Source organism: Eumetopias jubatus, unplaced genomic scaffold, assembly GCF_037043125.1.
Source record: "Eumetopias jubatus isolate StellerSeaLion01/CBP00866 unplaced genomic scaffold, mEumJub1_p1.0 scaffold_11, whole genome shotgun sequence".
Lineage (NCBI taxonomy): Eukaryota > Metazoa > Chordata > Mammalia > Carnivora > Otariidae > Eumetopias > Eumetopias jubatus.
This window is the reverse complement of record NW_028274817.1, coordinates 51668549-51686108: the sequence shown is the minus strand read 5'-3', so window position 1 is coordinate 51686108 and position 17560 is coordinate 51668549. Positions and strand designations below refer to the sequence as shown.

At 38.2% G+C, this 17560-nt stretch overlaps 1 pseudogene; it reads left to right on the top strand.

The window, feature by feature from the left end:
- The first annotated feature begins 870 nt into the window (after nt 1–870).
- Nucleotides 871–3325, top strand: LOC114207468 (heterogeneous nuclear ribonucleoprotein D-like pseudogene; annotated as a pseudogene).
- The last annotated feature ends 14235 nt before the right edge of the window (nt 3326–17560 follow it).

Sequence of the window (17560 nt, the reverse complement as noted above, 5' to 3'; positions counted from 1 at the left end):
CATGAAGAACAGGTCATATAATTCCAGGGACTGGAGCTTTAAGAAGTGTCTCTATTGTGTGCTGCATGCACTCCGATGCTGTGCTATGGCTACTCTATCCCTCGGGTCAATCTTTTGCAGAGATTCTCCTTGCTGCAGTGGGGAATGTTTGGACCTTGACTAGAGTGTGGCGAGTGTGCTCTGGTCTGCTTGCTAAAATAGACCTGACTCTTTCCAATAGAATGGAAGCTTGGAAGAAATCTCTCATCAGTAGACATGGTGCATACAGGTGTTTGTGTTGGTCTTCTGTGGGAGGATCCCACTCTGCTGGTCCTTAGTCATACTCTCTTTAGAAAAGCAGTACCAACAGAGGGCAGGGTAACAGGACTTGGTGTAAACAGGTTAGGCAGACTGTTGGAGCTGTGCTGGTTACTGAAGGTGGTTTTTACTGAGGGGCAGGGGAGGGAAATGGCACCAGCCTGTTCTTTTGTCCCTGGATAGGAGAGTCTGTGCTTGCTCCTCTCAGAGAAGCACCTCAGAGGAGCAAATAATTTCCCTTCATGCATCACAAGCATTTTTCAGATCACTGATTTCACATGCCTGTCTCTGGGTCACTTGCCTGCCTGGAGCAGCACAGCACACCTTGAGCTCTACTCTAGCCATGCTTGCTGACTTTTTAATTCCAAACTTCATAGAACTTAGTGGGGACCTGTGCTGGTCCTCTGGGATAAGGTCTTGCCATGCTGGGACTGATGCAAATTTGATCTAGATGGGCAGTTATGCCAGGTTTCAGGGGCATGGGATTTGGTGCAAGCAGGCTAAACAGGAATGCTCTGTTTAGCTGTCCTCAGCTGGTATCTCTGTGCCTATGCTGTCTGGTGGAGGAGCAAAATGGCACTCACAGGTTCTTTTGTCCCCAGAGAGGCAGTTCCACCTCTCACAGATGTGCTCCAAAAAGTACAGTCTCTCCCCATGTCCCTAAGGTGATCCTACAGTTGTGCAGTCTGCCCCAGGGTTGTTTGCCTGCCTCTGTTACAGGAGTAATGCAGTGTCCTCAGGTCTCTATTACAGCCAAGCCTGGGGACCTCTGAAACTCCAGTCTTTAAGCCCCACTGGTTGCAAAAACTCACGAAATTCAGCCCCCCCCCCTTTTCCCAGCCAATGGCTTTGAGGAAGTGTTCTCTTTTAGTGTATTCCTGTGAGAGTCACTCTCTCTTGCCTTTCTGTGTTACCAAGGGCTCCATCCCCTCCACAGCACCCACCAACTGGTCCTCCCCAAACCATGTCTCTGTGCTTCCTACCTTCCTCGATGTGGCCTCTTTTCTCCTAGTTTTGCAGTTTGTTCTATCAGTCTACGGGTTCATTTCTTGAGTATTCAGAATGATTTGATAGTTATGTAGCTATGTTGGAAAGATGAGGCAAGCCTAGAGTCTGCTTTCTATGTTGCCATTTCCCAGAACATTCCATCCAAAAACAGCAGAATACACATTATTTTCAAGTGTAAATGAAAACCATTCAACACAATCAAGTGAGATTTATTTCGGGGTTGCCAGGGTGATACCATATTCACAAATCTATCAACATGATACACCACATTAATGAAAGAAAGGATAAGAACCATATGAACCTCTCAGTAGATGAAGGAAAAGCATTTGACAAACTACAGCAACCATTCTTTATAAAAACCCTCAACAAAGTAGGGATATAGGAAACATACCTCAACATAATAAAGGCCATATATGTAAAACTCACAGCTAATATCATACTCAATGAGGAAAACTAAGAGATTTTAGTCTATGATCAGGAACAAGAGAGAGACATCTACTCTCACCAGTTATTTAACATAGTACTGGATGTCCTAGCCACAGTAACCAGACAACAAAAAAGTAAAAGACATTCAAATCAACAAGGAAAAAGTACAACATTCACTATTTGCAAATAGTATGATATTCTATGCAGACAAATGGAAATGGTCTACCAAAAATTGCTAGAACTGATACACGAATTCAGTAAACTTGCAGGTTACAAAAAACAACATACAGAAATCTCCTGCAGGGTGCCTGGGTGGCTCAGTTGGTTAAGCGACTGCCTTCAGCTCAGGTCCTGATCCTGGAGTCCCAGGATCAAGTCCTGCATCGGGCTCCCTGCTCAGCGGGGAGTCTGCTTCTCCCTCTGACCTTCCTCCCTCTCATGCTCTCTCTCTACCATTCTCTCTCTCTCTCAATAAATAAATAAAAATCTTTAAAAAAAAGAAATCTCCTGGCCATTTTAAATCCAGCTCCATACAACGCTCCGCTGCCGCTGCTGCCGCAACCCAGACTGCGCACCAGCACCCCATGGCCGACAACTCTGCCACCATGGAGGACATGAACGAGTACAGCAACATAGAGGAATTCGCAGAGAGATCCAAGATCAACACGAGCAAGAATCAGCAGGATGACAGTAAAATGTTTATTGGAGGCTTGAGCTGGGATACAAGCAAGAAAGATCTGACTGAATATTTGTCTCGATTTGGGGAAGTTGTAGACTGTACAATAAAAACAGATCCAGTGACTGGAAGATCAAGAGGAATTGGATTTGTGCTTTTCAAAGATGCTGCTAGTGTTGATAAGGTTTTGGAACTGAAAGAACACAAATTGGATGGCAAATTGATAGACCCCAAAAGGGCCAAAGCTTTAAAAGGGAAAGAACCCCCCAAAAAGGTTTTTGTGGGTGGATTGAGCCCAGATACTTCTGAAGAACAAATTAAAGAATATTTTGGAGCCTTTGGAGAGATTGAAAATATTGAACTTCCCATGGATACAAAAACAAATGAAAGAAGAGGATTTTGTTTTATTACATATACAGACGAAGAGCCAGTAAAGAAATTGTTAGAAAGCAGATATCATCAAATTGGTTCTGGGAAGTGTGAAATCAAAGTTGCACAACCCAAAGAGGTATACAGGCAGCAACAGCAACAACAAAAAGGAGGAAGAAGTGCTGCAGCTGGTGGACGAGGTGGTACTAGGAGTCATGGACGAGGTCGGGGCCAAAACTGGAACCAAGGATTTAATAACTATTATGATCAAGGATATGGAAATTACAATAGTGCCTATGGTGGTGATCAAAACTATAGTGGCTATGGCGGCTATGATTATACTGGGTATAACTATGGGAACTATGGATATGGACAGGGATATGCAGACTACAATGGGCAACAGAGCACTTACGGCAAGGCGTCTGGAGGGGGTGGCAATCACCAAAACAATTACCAGCCATACTAAAGGAGGATGTTGGAGAAAACAGGAGGAGATTGCTAAAGTTAACCCATCTTGCAGGACGACATTGAAGTTTGGTCTTCTGTTGATCTAAGATGATTATTTTGTAAAAACTTTCTAGTGTACAAGACACAACTGTGTAACTGTATATAGCCGCCAATTAGTTTTCTTCGTTTTTACTTTGTCTTTTGCTATCTGTGTTATGACTCGATGTGGATTTGTGTTTATACAAATTTTATTTGTATGATTCCATGTTAAACCTCAAATAAATGCTTCCTTATGTGAAAAAAAAAGAAATCTCCTGCATTTCTATATACCAATAATGAAGCAGCATAAAGAGTAGTTAAGGAATCAATATCATTTACAATTTCACCAAAAACCATAAGATACCTAGGAATAAATCTAACCACAGAAGTGAAAGACCTGTAATATGAAAACTATAAAACTCTGATGAAAGAAACTGAAGAGGACACAAAGAAATGGAAAGACATCCCATGCTCATAGATCAGAAGAATAATTTTAAATTTTCAATACTATCCAAAGCAATCTACATATTTAATGCAATCCTTATCAAAATACCAACAGCATTTTTTACAGAGGTAGTCCTAAAATAATATAAATTTTATTGTAATATTCTTAAAATTTGAATGAAACCACAAGAGACCCCAAATAGCCAAAGCAACCTTGGAAAAGCAAAGCATAGCTGGATGCATCAAAATTCTAGACTTCAAGTTACATTGCAATTCTGTAGTGATCAAGACAGTATGATACTGGTACAAAAATAGTGACATAGATCAATAGAACAGAAAGGAAAACCCAGAAATGAACCCACATCTGTATTTTCAATTCATTACTAACAAAGCAGGAAAGAATATCTAATGGAAAAAAGACAGTCTCTTCAAAAAATGGTGTTGAGAAAATTGAATAGCAACATGAAAAAGAATGAAATTAGACCACTTTCTTACACCATACACAAAAATAAATTCAAAATGGATGAAAGACATAAATGTGAGATAGGAAACCATTAAAATTATAAAGGACCACACAGGCAGTAAACTCTTTGACATTGGCCCTTGCAACTTCCTCTTAAATATGTCTCCTGAGGTAAGGGAATCAAAAGCAAAAATAAACTATTGGGACTTCATCAAAACGAAAAGCTCCTACACAGTGAAGGAAACAATCAGCAAAACTAAAAGGCAACCTACTGAATGGGAGATGCTTGCAAATGACATATATGATAAAGGGCTAGTATTCAAAATGATTAAAGAAATTATAAATTCAACACCTAAAAATCAAATAGTACAGCTAAAGAAATGGGTAGAATATATTAATAGACATTTTTCAAAGAAGACATGCAGATGGCTAACAGATACATGAAATGATGCTCACCATCACTGATCATCAGGGAAATACAAATTAAAACTACAATGAGGTATCACCTCACACCTGTCTAAATGGCTAAAATCAATAATACAAGAAACAACAGGTGTTGGTAAGGATGTGGAGGAATGGAAACCCTCTTACACTGTTGATGGGAATGCAAACTGGTACAGCCATTGTGGGAAACAATATGGAGTTTCCACAAAAAGTAAAAAATGGAACTCCCTTATGATCCAGCAATTCCACTACTAAGTATTTACCAAAGAATACAAAAAAAACTAATTTGAAGGGATACATGTACCCCTGATGTTTATTGTAGCATTAACAACAATAGCCAAATTATGGAAAGATCCCAAGTATCCATTGACTGATGAATGGAGAAATAAGATGCAAAACAAACGAGTGTAGGGAAAAAAATGAGAGAGAGAGGCAAACCAAGAAAGAGATTCATAACTATAGAGAACAAACTGATCATTACCAGAGGGGAGGTATGTGGGGGGATGGGTTAAATAGGTGATGGGGATTAGTGAGTGCATTTTTTGTGATGAGCACAGTATATCGTAAGTGTTGAATCACTAAATTGTACACCTGAAACTAATATTACACTGTATGTTAACTAAGTAGAATTTAAATAAAAACATTAAAAAACAAAATTATGTTTTCAAATATTTTTAATATACATTTTACAATAGAGTAAAAAATATCAGTCATGTGATTCACAAAATAAAAAGATATAAAATATGACACCATAAACATAAAATGTGGGGGGAAGCCAATAAAATTTATTGCTCTTAGAGTTGGTTCAAACTTAAGCAACAGTCAACCTAACTTTAGACTTAAATATATTATATATAAATGCTATGGTAACCACAAATTGAAAACATATAAGAGATATGCAAACAAAATAAACTGAAAAGAATCCAAGCATATCAATAACAAATGCCATCTAACCACAAGGGAAGAGACTAATAGAAGAAAGGAGCAATGTAGAAGTGTGAAAACTGTAAATGAAGTAACAAAATAGCAATAAGTACATACCTATCAATAATTACTTTGTATTTAAATGGACTAAATGCTCCAATTAAACGACATAGGGTAACTGGATGGGTAAAAATGCAAAACACACCTATATGCTTCCTGCAATAGACTCATTTCAGAAATAAAGACAATGCAGATTAAAAGTAAAGCAATAGAAAAACATTTATCATTCAAATGGAAATAAAAAGATAGTTGAGGTAGCAATATTTATATGAAAAAAATAGACTTTGAGAAAACAGACTGTAATAAGAAACAAAGAAGAATACTACATAATCTTAGAGGAAACAATCCAACAAGAATATATAACAATGGTAAATATTTTTGCACCCAACACTGGAGCACCCAAATATATAAAGCAATTATTGACAAACATGAAGAAACTAATCAAGAGTAATACAATAGGGACACCTGGATGGCTCAGTCAGTTAAGCCTCTGCATTTTGGCTCAGGTCATGAGCCCAGGGTCCTGGGATTGAGTCCCTCATTGGGCTCCTTGCTCAGTGAGGAATCTGCTTCTCCCCCTGCCTGCCATTCCTCCTACCCGTGCTCTCTCTCGATCTCTCACTCTCTGACAAATAAATAAATAAAAATCTTAAAAATAAATGGGTAATACAATAATTGTAGACTTTAACACCCACACATACATCAAGGGATAAATCATCCAGTCAGAAAATCAACAAATAAACTGGATTTTAATGACACATTGGACCAGATAGATTTAACAGATATATTCAGAACATCCCATCTTAAAACAGCAGCATACACATTCTTTCCATGTGTTCACAGAATAGTCTCCAGAATAGATCACATGCTAGGCCACAAAGCTGTCTCAACAAATTAAACAATATTGAAGTTTTATGATGCAGATATTCTGGCCCCAACAGTATGAAAATAGAAATCAGTCACAAGAAAAAAAAAATCTGGAAAGACCACAATATATGGAGATTAAATAAAATGTTACTAAACAATGTATTGCTCAGCCAAGAAATTAAAGATAAAATTAAAAATAAATGCATAGAGACAAATGAAAATGAAAACACAGCAGTCCTAAGTCTTGGGATGTAGCAAAAGCTATTATAAAAGGGGAGATTATAGCAATACAGGCCTACATCAAAAATAAAAAAAAAAAATCTCAAATAAATATCCTAACCTTATATCTAAAGGAGGTAGAAAAAAAAGAACAAAGTCCAAATGAAGTAGAAAAAGAAATAATAAAGATAACAGCAGAAAGAAATGAAAAAGACAAAAAAAATTTAAAAGAGATAAATGAAACCAGGAACTGTTTTTTTTTAAAGACAAACCTTTGCACAGTCATCAAAAACAAATATGAGAAAAAGGACTCAAATAAATAAAATAAGAAATAAAAGAGAAGAAATAGCAACCAACATCACAGAAATACAGAGGATTATAAGACAATATTATGAAAAATTATATGTCAACAAACTGGACAACCTATAAAAATGGATAAATTCTTAGAAACATCTAAACTACCAAAAGTGAGGCAAGAAGAAATAAAAAAAGTTGAACAGACCAATTACTAGCAATGGAATTGTATCAGTAATCAAAACATCCAACAAACAAAAGCCCAGGACAAGATGGCCTCACAGCAGAATGCTACCAAACATTTAGGGGGCGGAGCAAGATGGCAGAGGAGTAGGAGACCTGGATTTCGCCTGGTCTCAGGAATTCAGCTGGATAGGGATCAAACCATTCTGAACACCTACGAACCCAACAGGAGATCGAAGAGAAGAATAGCAACAACTCTCTGAACAGAAAAGCGACCACTTACTGGAAGGTAGGATGTGCGGAGAAGTGAATCCGAGGCGATAGTCGGGAGGATAGACGGCTGGGGAGGGGGCCTCCGACCGCCGCTTCTGGCAAGTGATAGAGCCGTGGAGCGCAAAATCAGAACTTTTAGAAGTCAGCTTCGCTGAGGGACGTCGCTCCAGTGGCTAAGCTGGGGGTGGAACCCTCGCGGGACAGTGTGGTCTCAGGACCCTCGGGGTCACAGAAAGACCAGGGGTGCCTGAGTGCGCCAGAACTCCCAGGTATCGGAGCAGGGAAGCCGGCTGCAGAGACGGAGCCGAGGCACGGACTCTCAGCTTGGGGTGGCCATAAACTGTGATCCACGGCCCAGTCAGGCCACTGCTCCTCCAGCAGGGACCCAACAAGCAGCAGAGCTGGGGAGACTCCCCTTCCTCCCCTGGGAGGAGCGGCGCAAGAGCGCACCGCAGGGATCTGCTGGGTTTGGAGACTCCACATGGGGTGGGGTGCCAGAGATAGAAACACTCGGTCACAGGCCGGGTGAACACTGAGTGCGACCGGAGACCGGGGAGACGGGAGTGACTGCTTTTCTCTGGGAGTGCACTGAGGAGCGGGGCCCCGAGATCTTAGCTCCTCTGGGTGGAGATTGGGAGAGCACAATTTCCACTCTGGTCCTCCAAAGCTGTACCGAGAGCTTGCAGGGAACAAAGCTCCCGAGAGCAAACCCAAGCAGATTGCTTAGCCTGGACTGACAAGGGCGGGGCAATTCCGCCTCTGGCAAAGACATTTGGGAACCATGGCAAAAGGCCCCTCCCCCAGAAGATCAGCACGAACAGCCAGCAAGCCAAGACCAAGTTTACCGGTCAAGGAGAAAGGGAGAACTCCAGCGCTAGGGGAATACTGCACATAGAATTCATTAGTTTTTCAAAATTAATTTTTTAACTGTTTTTTTTTAATTTTTCTTTTTCCCTTTTTCAACCAACATCTTATCAATTCCTTTTTAAAAAAAAGAAAACATTTTTTATTTTTCATTTTTAGAGTCATATTTTATCCCTTCATAGTACTTACCCTTATTTTTGGCATATATATATAAGTTGTTCTCTCTTTAAAATTTTGAGATACAGTTTCTTCTAACAGATCAAAATATACCCTAAATCACTAGTGTATGGCTTTGTTCTAGTCTCCTGCTTGATCACATTCTCTCCCTTTTTTTCTTTTTTTTAAAATCTTCCTCTTTCTTTTTTCAAACAACTTCTTATCAATTCCTTTTATAAAATCGTTTATAATTTTCATCTTTACAATCATCTACCATCCCTTCATTGTATCAACCCTTAATTTGTACATATACAAGTCTTTCTTCCTTTAAAATTTTAGGGGGCACTTTCTGCTAACAGACCAAAATTCGCCCAAAATTTAGTGTGTGGCATTGATCTATGCACTAGCCTGATCATATTTGATTATATTCTGTTTTTTTTGTTTCATTCTGTTTTTGTTTGTTTTTATCTTTTTCTTTTTTTCTCTTTCTTTCCCTTTCTTTTCCCCTAGTTTCAGGTCTTTTCTGATTTCTATAGAGTATATTTCCTGGGGACGTTGTTAACCTGTTAGCATTTTGTTCTCTAATTCATCTGTTCTCCTCTGCACAAAATGACAAGACGAAAAAAATAACCTCAGCAAAAAGAACAAGTGGTAGTACCATCTGACAGGGACCTACTCAATACGGACATTAGTACAATGTCGGATCTAGAGTTCAGAATCATGACTTTAAAGATACTAGCTGGGCAGGAAAAAAGCATGAAAGTTATTAGAGAAGCCCTTTCTGGAGAAATAAAAGAACTAAAATCTAACCAATTTGAAATCAAAAAGGCTATTAATGAGGTGCAATATGAATGGGGGCACTAACTGCTATGATAAATGAGGCAGAAGAGAGAATCAGTGATATAGAAGACCAAATGATGGAAAATAAAGAGGCTGGGAAAAAGAGAGATAAACTACAGGATCATGAGGGCAGAATTCGAGAGATAAGCGATACGATAAGATGAAACAATATTAGAATAATTGGGATCCCAGAAGAAGAAGAAAGAGAGAGAGGGGCAGAAGGTATATTGGAGCAAATAATAGCGGAGAACTTCCCTAATGTGAGGAAGGAAACAGTCATCAAAATCCAGGAAGCACAGAGAACCCCTCTCAAAATCAATAATAATAGGTCAACACCCCGACATCTAATAGTAAAACTTATGAGTCTCAGAGACAAAGAGAAAATCCTGAAAGCAGCTTGGGAGAAGAGATATGTAACCTATAATGATAGAAACATTAGATTGGGAACAGACCTATCCACAGAGACCTGGCAGGCCAGAAAGGACTGGCATGATATCTTCAGAGCACTAAATGAGAAAAATATGCAGCCAAGAATACTATATCCAGATGGGCTGTCATTGAAAATAGAAGGAGAGATAAAAAGCTTCCAGGACAAACAAAAACTAAAGGAATTTGCAAACACGAAATCAGCCCTACAAGAAATATTGAAAGGGGTCCTCTAAGCAAAGAGAGAACCTAAAAGCAGCATAGATCAGAAAGGAACACAGACAATATACAGTAACAGTCACCTTACAGGCAATACAATGGCACTAAATTCATACCTTTCAATAGTTACGCTGAATGTAAATGGGCTAAATGCCCCAATCAAAAGACACAGTCTATCAGATTGGATTAAAAAACAAGACCCATTAATATGCTGTCTGCAAGATACTCATTTTAGACCCCAAAATACCCCCAGATTGAAAGTGAGGGGGTGGAAAACAATTTACCATGCTAATGGACACCAAAAGAAAGCTGGGGTGGCAATCCTTATATCAGACAAATTAGATTTTAAAACAAAGACTGTAATAAGAGATGAAGAAGGACATTATATCCTACTTAAAGGGTCTATCAAACAAGAAGATCTAACAATTGTAAATATCCATGCCCCTAACATGGGAGCAGTCAATTATATAAGGCAATTAATAAAAAAAGCAAAGAAACACATCAACAACAATACAATAATAGTGGGGGACTTTTTACCCCCCTCACTGAAATGGATAGATAATCTAAGCAAAAAATCAACAAGGAAATAAAGACTTTAAATGACACACTGGACCAAATGTACTTCACAGACATATTCAGAACATTCCATCCCAAAACAACAGAATACACATTTTTCTCTAGTGCCCATGGAACATTCTCCAGAATTGATCACATCCTAGGTCACAAATCAGGTCTCAACCGGTACCAAAAGATTGGGATTATTCCCTGCATATTTTCAGACCACAATGCTTTGAAACTAGAACTCAATCATAAGAGGAAAGTCGGAAAGAGCTCAAATACATGGAGGCTAAAGAGCATCCTACTAAAGAATGAATGGGTCAACCAGGAAATTAAAGAAGAATTAAAAAAATACATGGAAACCAATGAAAATGAAAACACAGCTGTTCAAAATCTTTGGGATACAGCAAAGGCAGTCCTGAGAAGAAAGTATATAGCAATACAAGCCTTTCTCAAGAAACAAGAAAGTTCTCAAATACACAATCTAACTCTACACCTAAAGGAGCTAGAGAAAAAACAGCCAATAAAGCCTAAACCCAGCAGGAGAAGAGAAATAATATAGATCAGAGCAGAAATCAATGAACTAGAAACCAAAAGAACAGTAGAACACATCAACGAAACTAGGAGCTGGTTCTTTGAAAGAATTATCAAGATTGATAAACCCCTGACCAGACTTATCTAAAAGAAAAGACAAATGTCCCAAATCAACAAAATCATGAATGAAAGAGGAGAGATCACAACCAACACCAAAGAAATACAAACAATTATAAGAACTTATTATGAGCAACTCTATGCCAGGAAATTAGATAACCTGGAAGAAATGGGTGCATTCCTAGAGATGTATCAACTACCAAAACCAAACCAGGAAGAAATGCAAAACCTGAACAGACTTATAACCACTAAGGAAATTGAAGCAGTCATCAAAAATCTCCCAACAAACAAAAGCCCAGGGCCAGATGGCTTCCCAGTGGAATTCTACCCAACATTTAAAGAAGAATTAATACCTATACTCCTGAAAGTGTTCCAAAAAATAGAAATGGAAGGAAAACTTCCAAACTCGTTTTATGAGGCCACCATTACCTGATCCCAAAACCAGACAAAGACCCCATCAAAAAGGAGAATTACAGACCAATATCCTTGATGAACATGGATGCAAAAATCCTCACCAAAATACTGGCCAATAGGATCCAACAGTACGTTAAAAGGATTATTCACCATGACCAAGTGGGATTTATCCCGGGGCTGCAAGGTTTGTTCAACATCCACAAATCAATCAGCGTGATACAATACATTAACAAAAGAAAGAACAAGAATCCTATGATCCTCTCAATAGTTGCAGAAAGAGCATTTGACGAAGTACAGCATCCTTTCTTGATAAAAACTCTTCAGAGTATAGGAATAGAGAGTACATACCTCAATATCATAAAAGTCATCTATGAAAAACCTACAGCGAATATCATTCTCAATGGGGAAAACCTGAGAGCCTTTCCCCTAAGGTCAGGAACGTGGCAGGGATGTCCACTATCACCACTGCTATTCAACATAGTATTAGAAGTCCTAGACACAGCAATCACTCAACAAAAAGAAATAAAAGGCATCCAAATCAGGAAAGAGGAAGTCAAATTCTCCCTCTTTCCAGATGATATGATACTGTATGTGGAAAACCCAAAAGACTCCACCCCGAAAATGCTAGAACTCATACAGGGATTCAGTAAAGTGGCAGGATATAAAATCAATGCACAGAAATCAGTGGCATTCCTATACACCAACAACAAGACAGAAGAGAGACAATTCAAGGAGTCGATCCCATTTACAATTACACCCAAAACCATAAGATACCTAGGAATAAATTTAACCAAAGAGGCAAAGGATCTGTACTCAGAAAACTATAAAATACTCATGAAAGAAATGGAGGAAGACACAAAGAAATGGAAAAATATTCCATGCTCATGGATTGGAAGAACAAACATTGTGAAGATGTCAATACTACCTAGAGCAATCTCCACGTTCAATGCAATCCCCATCAAAATACCATCCACTTTTTTCAAAGAAATGGAACAAAGAATCCTACAATTTGTATGGAACCAGAAGAGACCCCGAATAGCCAGAGGAATATTGAAAAAGAAAAGCAAAGCTGGCGGCATCCCAATTCCGGACTTCCAGCTCTATTCCAAAGCTGTCATCATCAAGACAGTATGGTACTGGCACAAAAACAGACACATAGATCAATGGAACAGAATCGAGAGCCCAGAAATGGACCCTCAACTCTATGGTCAACTCATCTTTGACAAAGTAGGAAAGAATGTCCAATGGAAAAAAGATAGTCTCTTCAACAGATGGTGTTGGGCAAATTGGAGAGCCACATGCAGAAGAATGAAACTGGACCATTTCCTCACACCACACACAAAAATAGACTCCAAATGGTTGAAAGACCGAAACGTGAGACAGGAGTCCATCAAAATCCTAAAGGAGAACACAGGTAGCAACCTCTTCGACCTCAGCCGCAGCAACTTCTTCCTAGAAACATCGCCAAAGGCAAGGGAAGCAAGAGCAAAAACGAACTATTGGGATTTCATCAAGATATAAAGCTTTGCACAGCAAAAGAAACAGTCCACAAAACCAAAAGACAACCGACAGAATGGAAGAAAATATTTGCCAATGACATATCAGATAAAGGGCTAGTATCCAAAATCTATAAAGAACTTATCAAACTCAACACCCAAAGAACAAATAATCCAATGAAGAAATGGGCAGAAGACATGAACAGACATTTTTCCAAAGAAGACATCCAAATGGCCAACAGACACATGAAAAAGTGCTCACCATCGCTTGGCATCAGGGAAATCCAAATCAAAACCTCAATGAGATACCACCTCACACCAGTCAGAATGGCTAAAATTAACAAGTCAGGAAACAACAGATGTTGGCAGGGATGCAGAGAAAGGGGAACCCTCCTACATTGTTGGTGGGAATGCAAGCTGGTGCAACCACTCTGGAAAACAGTATGGAGGTTCCTCAAAGAGTTGAAAATAGAGCTACCATACAATCCAGCAATTGCACTACTGGGTATTTACCCCAAATATACAAATGTAGGGACCCGAAGGGGTATGTATCCCCCAATGTTTATAGCAGCAATGTCCACAATAGCCAAACTGTGGAAAGAGCCAAGATGTCCATCGACAGATGAATGGATAAAGAAGAAGTGGTATATATACACAATGGAATATTATGCAGCCATAAAAAGGAGTGAGATCTTGCCATTTGCAATGACATGGATGGAACTGGAAGGTGTTATGCTGAGTGAAATAAGGCAATCACATGTATCATATGAACTCACTGATATGAGGAATTCTTAATCTCAGGAAACAAACTGAGGGTTGTTGGAGTGGTGGGGGGTGGGAGGGATGGGGTGGCTGGGTGATAGACATTGAGGAGGATATGTGCTATGGTGAGCGCTTTGAATTGTGCAAGACTGTTGAATCACAGATCTGTACTTCTGAAACAAATAATGCAATATATGTTAAGAAAAAAAAAGGAGAAGGTAGCAGGAGGGGAAGAATGAAGGGTAGTAAATCGGAAGGGGAGATGGACCATGAGAGACAATGGACTCTGAAAAACAAACTGAGGGTTCTAGAGGGGAGGGGGTTGGGGGGATGGGTTAGCCTGGTGATGGGTATTAAAGAGGGCACATTCTGCGTGGAGCACTGGGTGTTATGCACAATGAATCATGGAACACTACATCAAAAACTAATGATGTAATGTATGGTGATTAACATAACAATAAAAATTTTTTAAAAATGAATTCTACCGAACATTTAATGAAGAGTTAATACCTATTCTCAAACTATTCCAAAAAAAGAAAAGAAAAGGAAAATTTCCAAATTCATTTTATGAAGCCAGCATTATTCTGAAACTAAAACCCGATAATGACACCACAAAAAAACAAAAGAGAACTATAGGCTAATTTCCCTGATGAACATAGATGCAAAAGTCCTCAACAAAATATTAGCAAAAATCCAACAATACATTAACAAAACAATTTACCATGATCAAGTGGGAGTTATTCCTGTGATGGAAAGGTGCTCCAATATTCACAAATCAAACAACATGACACATCACACAAAGAGGAAGGATAAAAAACATACAATTATCTCAAAGGATGCAAAAAAATGCATTTGATGAAATAGAACATTCATTCACAGTATAAACTTTCAACAGAGTAGAGTTAGAGGGAACATACCTCAAAATAATAAATGCCATATATGAAAAACACACAACAAACATCATACTCAATGGGGAAAAACTGAGAGCTCTCCCCTTAAGTTCTGGAACAAGACAAGGATGTACACTCTCACCATTTTTATTCAACATAGTACTGGAAGTCCTAGACACAGCAATCAGACAAGAAAAAGGAATAAAGACATTCAAATTGGTAAGGATGAAGTAAAATTTTCACTATTTGCAGATGACTTCATACTACACATAGACAACACTAAAGACCACCAAAAATACTACTAGAACTGATAAATGAGTTCAGTAAAGTTGCAAAATACAGAAATGAATGTAAAGAAATCTGTTGCATTTCTATACACTAATAATGAACCAGCAGAAAGAAAAAAAGAATCAGTCCCATTTACAATTGTACCAGAAAGAATAAAATATGTAGGAATACACATAGGCAAGAAAGTGAAAGAGGTATAACACCAAAACTATAAAACATTGTTGAAAGTAATTGAAGAGGGCAAAAATAAATGGAAAGATATTCTATGGTCCTGGATTGTATATATATCCATACTGCCCAAAGCAATCTATAGATTTAATGAAATCTTTATTAAATTTCCAACAACATTTTTCACAGAAGTAGAACAAAAATTCCTAATATTTGTATGGAACCACAAAAGACTCTGAATAGACAAAGCAATCTTCAAAAATAACAAAACTGGAAGTATCAGAATCTTAGATTTCAAAATATACTACAAAGCTATCATAATCAGAACAGTATGGTATTGGAACAAAAATGGACACATAGATTAATGGAACAGAACAGAGAGTCCAGAAATTAACTTATGCTAACAGCCTCAATTAATCTAGTAGAAAGCAGGAATGAATATACAATGGAAAACAGACAGTCTCTTCAACAAATGATGTTAGGAAAACTGGTCAGCTACATGCAAAAAAAATGAAACTGGGCCACTTTCTTATACCATATACAAAAATAAACTCAAAGTCGATTAAAGACATAAATGTGAGATTGAAGCCATAAAACTCCTAGAAGAAAACATAGGCAGTCAGTCATCTCTTTACATCAGTCATGGAAACATTTTTCTAGGTATACATCTCCTTTGGCAAGGGAAACAAAAGCAAAATTAAACTACTAGGACTATATCAAAATTAAAAAAAAAAACTTTTGCATAGCAAAGGATTTCATCCACAAAACAAAAAGACAACCCACCAAATGGAAAAAGATATTTACAAATTATATATTCAGTAAGGGGTTGGTATCCAAAATATACAAAGAACTTACATAACTAAACACCAAAAACTAAATAATCCAATTTAAAAATGAGCAGGGGCTGTGTATAGACATTTTTCCAAAGACAACATACAGATGACCAAGAGACACATGAAAAGATGCTCAACATCAGTCATCATCAGGGAAATGCAAATCCAAACCACAAAGAGATATGACCTCACAGGTGTCAGAATGTCTAAAATTAAAAACACAAAAAACGATAAGTTTTGACAAGGATGTGGAGAAAAGGAACTCTTGTGCACAGTTGGTATGAATGCAAGTTGGTCCAGTCACTGTTGAAAATGGTATGGAGGGGGAAGAGCAAGATGGCAGAGGAGTAGGAGACTTAAGTTTCGATTGGTCCCAGGAATTCTGCTAGATAGGGATCAAACCATTCTGGACACCTACGAACTCAACAGGAGATTGAAGAAAAGAATAGCAGCAACTCTCTGAACATAAAAGCGACCACTCTCTGGAAGGTGTCTTCTGATTTGTTTACTGTATATTTTTCTGCGGTCATTCTTACCCTGTTAGCATTTTGTTCTCTCATTCATCTATTCTCCTCTGGACAAAATGACAAGATGGAAAAACTCACCTCAAAAAAAAGAACAAGAGGTAATACCAACTGCCAGGGACCTAATCAATACCGACATTAGTAAGATGTAGGAAATAGAGTTCAGAATGACGACTTTAAAGATACTAGCTGGGCTTGAAAAAAGCATGGAAATTATTAGAGAAACACTTTCTGGAGAAATAAAAGAACTAAAATCTAACCAAGTCAAAATCAAAAAGCTTATTAATGAGGTGTAATCAAAATGGAGGCTCTAACTGCTAGAATAAATGATGCAGAAGAGAGAATAAGTGATATAGAAGACCAAATGATAGAGAATAAAGAAGCTGAGAAAAAGAGATAACTACTGGAACACGAGGGCAGAATTCGAGAGATAAGTGATACCATAAGACAAAACAATATTAGAATAATTGAGATCCCAGAAGAAGAAGAGAGAGAGGGGCAGAAGGTATATTGGAGCAAATAATAGCAGAGAACTTCCCTAATTTGGGGAACAAAAGAGGCATCAAAACCCAGGAGGCACAGAGAACACCCCCTCAAAATCAACAAAAATAGGTCAACACCCTGACAAATGATAGTAAAGCTTACAAGTCTCATAAACAAAGAGAAAATCCGGAAAGCAGCTCGGGAGAAGAGATATGTCACCTACAATGGTAGAAACAATAGATTGGCAACAGACCTATACACAGAGACCTGGCAGGCCAGAAAGGACTGGCATGATATATTCAGAGCATTAAATGAGAAAAATATGCAGCCAAGAATACTATATCCAGATAGGCTGTCATTGAAAATAGAAGGAGACATAAAAAGCTTCCGGGGCAAACAAAAACTAAAGGAATTTGCAAACATGAAACCAACCCTACAAGAAATATTGAAAGGGGTCCTCTAAGCAAAGAGAAAGCCTAAAAGTAACATAGAGCAGAAAAGAACACAGACAATATACAGTAACAGTCACCTTACAGGCAATACAATGGCACTAAA